Genomic DNA, 6,582 nt, shown 5'->3' with positions numbered 1-6,582 from the left:
CTATTACCCTTGAGTAGACATGACCCTACCCATATAGATAGGACCATGCAAAATCTACAACATAATTGCTCTTGCTAACATCCTTGACAAAAAAATATCTCAATGTAAGAATTCAAATGTGACCCCAATATTAATACCTTTGTCCATCCTATTGGATCACAAAATTGTTGCTCCACTTCTTATAACTAAAATCAACTCATAAGGGTAGGGTTGTATTCATGCAAGTAAAATCATCCCATCAACAAATCATGGAGGGTTAGAGGCCAACTCTACAAGAGTAGGTTATATCTCCTACATCTTGAATTCAATTTAGATTCATGAGGGTATTCCTAGAGTAATACCTTAATAGATATTAATTTTGAACAAAATGGACCATTACACTATGAAAAAAATCAAACCCAACTTATTGACTTAGCCTCGAAGAATGTCATTGAACAAAAAATAGTTTGCTACCTCAATAACTCCTATATAGATCATAGGACTATGTAGGTGTAACCCACATAAAATGAATTCAATCGAGGCTTACTGAAGATGGTTTTTCTAGCTATATATCACTAGGTTACAAATTCATAGAAATTCCTAACCCTAAACTACTCATTGATTACTTCATCTGATTGCTTGAGGATTTCCTACGAAATAGCCAATTTCAATCTTCAAACCCTTGGATTAGTGGCCAACAAATGAGATTTCAATTAGAGGATTGAGTAATCTCCTACTCTTTAGGCTCTACTAAACCTAAGTGAGTATAACTTGCACTATATGAAAATATATCAAAGAAATGATTAATTATCTTAGAATGTGGCTGCATTCTTGGTTTATCATCATCAACTTAACAATTGGGAATAAAACCTAAACTAAATCTAATCCTACAAAATAAATTTAAAATAGATCTTCATAGTTGAGACGTTTCTGAAACAAATTTGGAACAAAGATAGATTGGTGCTTGATTCCGAGGGCCATGGAGTCAAATAACATATATATTTTATATCCAGAATTGATTTAAATCCAATCATCTAATCCCAACACTTATGCATTATACAAAATGTTAATTATATACACACCCACAATTCTACTCATTGATCACAACACATATACTCATATTCACTACAATGTCCTTAGAGACGAATTCTCTTCTTGAAAGAAACTTATGAAATGCATTACACATTCACACAAAGAGAACAAAGACAAACCAATACATCCTTAATGTACTAGTTCATGTGAATAAGATGACACAAGTTAGAGATAATCCTAAAGAAAATTCTAATTAATTTTTCAAAATGGTTGATACAATATCATAGATATAATTTTTTTTTGCAAATTGCATTCCATTACTAAAACAAAATTAGACTACATACAAGCTACCCATCCAAATGTCTATTCTATAACCTTTTCTAATTATTGGTTAACAAATTTGTCCTTTCTCTAATTTATATATGTATATTACAATATTGACTCATGTACAAGTTACCAAAATTTTATCACACTTAAAAATCTTGGTGACCTACAACAGGTCTTATGTATTGCAAAGAAAAGGTACACAATTTTTTTCCGAGTTTACTCTTTTTATTAAATAAACATGTATGCCATACAAGTATCTTATTTCCAATATGAAATGTTTGAATCAAGAAAGAAAACATCTGCATGTAATCCATCTTTATTTATAAAGAACAAACTATTCACAAGATCCCACACAAGCCATGGGAATAGCTGAGAAAATATCACACTGATCATAGAAATGCAAGCACAAAAGGAACACAAGAATGTAGAAAGAAGGGAAAGAAAGAACCCATCATTGCCTGAATAGGTTGATGAGTTATGCAGAAGGGTCTTCTGGTCAGCTTCGAAGATCCAAGCATCCCGTTGTCCGCTCCATGAGATGACCTGAAACAGAGAGAAAAATAATTTGGTTAGAGCTCCAGGTTATTCCTTTCACTCCTACATACATAAAGCTACTCCTACTGTGCATACACTGCTATATCATATTCATAACAGAGCAGATCAATGCAGAAAAGATGTCATGAGATATCAGTGAGAACCATGTTTTTATCTAACTTGTTTGTTTCATGTGTAGATACAAGTTTTCATTTCATAAATATCATGTATGTGGGTTAAAATGGGCTCCCAAAGTGGTTGAGCTCAGCATACAAGTCATCATTCACAAGGAGACACTAATAAACTACCAGACATCAGGTACAATCACATTCACAGTCCCATTTATTGTCACTCAATGACAATATAAAATGCCATCCAGTGGTGACATATATAACAATGAACATGATTGCCTTCAATAAAAATAGTTAACTTGAGCCATCCTATTAATAAAAAGGAAAAGAAAGGATTGTGCGAATCAATGAGGAGGGAGATTTTTTGGTCTTTAGCACAAGTAACCATCAGAAAATAACAAAAGCTATCAATTTCTTAAAGTAAAATGCCAAAGAAGGCTAGCTTTGAATCCAAGTATTCCAGTTGTGATATCCAATCATGTAAAAACCCAAAACCCCCACCTCTTTTGGTCTGCACACATACCTTCCATCTTACTAAGTTAAGACAACATAGAAGGCAACACTTAGGAGATTATGACAATCCAATGATTTTGAACATTAAAACTTCAAAAGTATAGTGACTGCAGAAAGACAATCATTATTAGTGGCTAAAAGTAACTGTTCAATGTCAATGAAGTCAAGTCTAGATTAGACTTCATACAAGAGCAACAATTACAATCATAAGAAAACGGTAATATGGTTATCCAAGAGTTTATGGGAAGGTTTGTAATAGAGGAAGAAATCAAAATTGCAATACATAAGGATGAGGTTCTATGACCAAGGTTCCCTCTACATGTGCAAAGTATAATCATGATTAGTGGCAGTCCTTGAACTAGGATAGTCTATAATAAGAAAGCAACATTAAGTTTCAGAGCAGTAAAAGCTAGAGGAAAGGGAGAAGAATCTGTAGAATATGTTTATAGATCAAAAACCCCCCATCATATGTACTAGTCAAAGAGAGTAGCAGGGATATCATAAAAACTGTGACAGCCATGGCTCATAACAAAGTCACTGTCTAAATCGTAAGAGAAATACATTGTTGTCTTGTCATATTGGACCGTATAAATACAAAGCAATATATATATATATCACACACAACAAGAAGATGTTGTAAAGGGATAGTTAAAGCAATATCAAAGAATTTTAAACGACAAAAGTTAGATAGAGTCTAAAAGGAAGCTCTCGTGGAATCAACATCAAGTACAGGAGCAGACAATGATCACCAGGGGTCAAGAGTAGTAAAAGGTAGTAGGGAATGAAAGGGTTGCATGATAACAAGGTCAAAGTGTCATAATGAGAAGTCTGTATAGCAGTGTGTGCATATAAGGGGTATCATATAACAGTGAAAGCAACATTAATGCCTTCAAAGGATAACAATCACCATAGTATTTGACAATAGGGTGCCATCCACAAAGCAACAAGTGCACACAATGCTGATAACCAAAAGCATAATACACAGTCTTCTAACAGTCTTTCAAGACAGTGCATATGGTCTGATTAAAGAAAGTATAAAGATCCAAGGAACAATGCTAAGACAGTACCTAGAATGCAACCTAAAGATGAATAATCAAAATTTCAAAGTAACAGTGAATATGTTGTCCCAAAAATGCAGTCAAATATAGTCACACTGATTCTGTTATTTCTACAGAACCCATATGCCGTTTTGGCTAATTTTTGTATAGAATTTAGGAAGAGAAAGCATGAAGAAACCCATTGAATTTGGTCAAAATATATTTCATATTTTTTCATAACTCTTCACCGGTCCAAAAGGGGGCAAATAAGGAGTATTTTCAGACAACCAACTTCATCAAGGCAGTTCAGTCTCTATTAAATATACAGTGCATCTAAGTTTACTGTCAAGAACACCAAAACAGGGAAACATCAAATCAATAGTAGTCTCAGATTTCTAGTTTCTTGTACAGTGGCCAAAGATAACAGTAAGACATCAATAAGGAAGCAGTGTGCATACAAGAAGTAACATATATCAGTGATATTACAATCACCCATAAATTATCAAAGATGACACATTGTGTTAAAGGTAAAAAAGTGAAAGTTCTTCAACAGAAATAGAGCCGATCAAGTATAACTTTAAGCTTCAGGTGAATACACTGATGAGCATTGACAGTATCAAAGGTAATATTCAGAGCCATAGTGCCAAACCATTTAAATTACAACGCAAATGGTTATGATCAATGAGCCAAAATAGTGATATATAATAAACTACCAAAACCCTATATCAACAGTGAGAAATAGAAAGATCAATAGTTTGATATGGCTTGTAGGCTTTGAGAAGAAAAGATTTAGACAAAATGTAGCTACAAAAAATGGAGGTATTAAAACTTCATAATAACGGTGATTTAAGACATCACGAAGTATGATACTACAACAGTTATCACCAGTTCAGAATAAGAAGCCTTAAGAAATTCAGGCAAATGCTCTCTAACAATAAAATTTAGCTTATGGTCTCTCATCCTACATCGAAGGAGTTTTTCCTTAGCAAGGACATAAATGACAAAAGGGTAGGTTGGATTACTAAGGAAATGGAATATGACATCTCTATCAAGGTAACCAAGCTAGTTAGAGGCAAAGGTTTATGTGAACAACTTGCAGGAAGTGTAGAAAACAACAAAGAAGAAGAGCAACAAGTTGAAACAATGCTAAATAATTAACAATCTTCTGCCCTAGCTGTACCAACCACTTGGAATCATTATTTACAAACTAGTGACTGTCCAGAAGGCGTAGACAAGTCAAAACGAAGGTATTTCAGGCTACAAGCCATTCCTTATGCTTTAATAGATGGTATTTTGTTCAAAAAAGACTATAATAATATTTTATTAAGATGCATTGAGCCAGATCAGATTGAAATAGTTCTAAAAGAATTTCATGAAGGACCTGCAGGAGGTCACTTTGCAGCAAGAACAACAACTCTGAAAATTATGAGAGCTGGTTATTATTGGCCTGAATTGTTTAAGGATGCTCACTCATGGGTAAGAAAGTGTGAAAAATATTCATTATTTGCAGGCAAACAAAGGCTTGCAGCCTTGCCTTTGCAACCAATTGAAGTTGAGCAACCCTTTGCAAAGTGGGGGCTTGATTTTATAGGACCTATTAATCCACCTTCTAGTGTAGGTCACAAATGGATTCTTACATCAAATGATTATTTCACAAAGTGGATAGAAGCAGTTCCATTGAAAGAAGCTAATGAAACTTCTGTCTTGAATTTCTATCAAGACTTAGTGTCCAGGTTTGGAACCCGAGAATCAATCATTTTTTATAATGCTTTAGCTTTCATTGGTCTTAGAGTTTCAGATTGGTTAGTTAAGTATAATATATATTTGAATACTTCATCCAATTATTACCCTCAGGGTAATGGACAAGATGAACCAACTAATAAAAAATTGATCAACATCATTAAGAAGACCATTGTTGAGAATCAGAGAACTTGGCATGAAAAGCTCAAGTTAGCCCTTTGGCTTGACATAATTACACCAAAGAGATCAACAGGTACCTCTCCTTATGTTTTAACTTATGGCAAAGAATCCAAGTTACCTATTTCAGTTGAATTGCCAACTTTAAATTATGTAAAAGAGCTTGAGTTACTTGAAGAGTAGCCAATGTAGATTAGGCTTGCTCAACTTATGGAGTTAGAAGAAACTCACAATGAAGCATACAAAAAATTAGAAGTTCATCATGCTCAAATGAAAAGAACCTTTGATAGAAAAGCTGTACCATGCATATTTTATCAAGGTGATCTTGTTTTCAAGTGGGATGAGTTAAAAAACAAACCTGATAGACATACCAAGTTTGCTGCCATGTGGGATGGCCCATATGTTATCATAGAATGCAAACATAATAATGCATTCTAGCTTGCTAAATTGGATGGAGAGGTGTTGCCAATCCCCGTCAATGGGATTCACCTCAAACTATGTTATTGAGTACTAACAGCTTGTATATATACATAGTAGAATAGTTGCAGTTTTTTTTTCACCAGTTCTCAGCTTAATAAGTGCTTCCAACACATTGTTGTTTTTAGTTTTTAGTTCAGTTCAGTTTTGTTTCAATTTTCCATGAGTGAAGGTTTGCACAGTGTGCAGGCTCAGCTGTATCCAGAACCTTTGTAGTTTCACTTTTCAAGTTTTGTTTAGAGTGCTGAGATGCAGTTTCAGATTTTGAAGAACACGGAATTGACTCAACGCCCAATGGATATGCTAGGCTACTGGATTCTATTGTTTAGTAGGCAAACACCCCTGAGAGATCGCAAAAAATGTTACCAAAATTTTTATCACACATAAAAATCTTGGTGACCTACAACAGGTCTTATGTATTGCAAAGAAAAGGTACACAAATTTTTTCCAAGTTTAGTATCTTTATTAAATAAACATGTATGCCATACAAGTATCTTATTTCCAATATAAAATGTTTGAAACAAGAAAGAAAACATTTGCATGTAATATATCTTTATTTATAAAGAATAAACTATTCACAAGATCCCATACAAACCGTGGGAATAGCTGAGAAAAGATCACACTGATCATAGAAA

The sequence above is a fragment of the Cryptomeria japonica genome, chromosome 11 (assembly GCF_030272615.1).
Source record: "Cryptomeria japonica chromosome 11, Sugi_1.0, whole genome shotgun sequence".
NCBI lineage: Eukaryota > Viridiplantae > Streptophyta > Pinopsida > Cupressales > Cupressaceae > Cryptomeria > Cryptomeria japonica.
Note: the sequence above shows the minus strand (reverse complement) of the source record.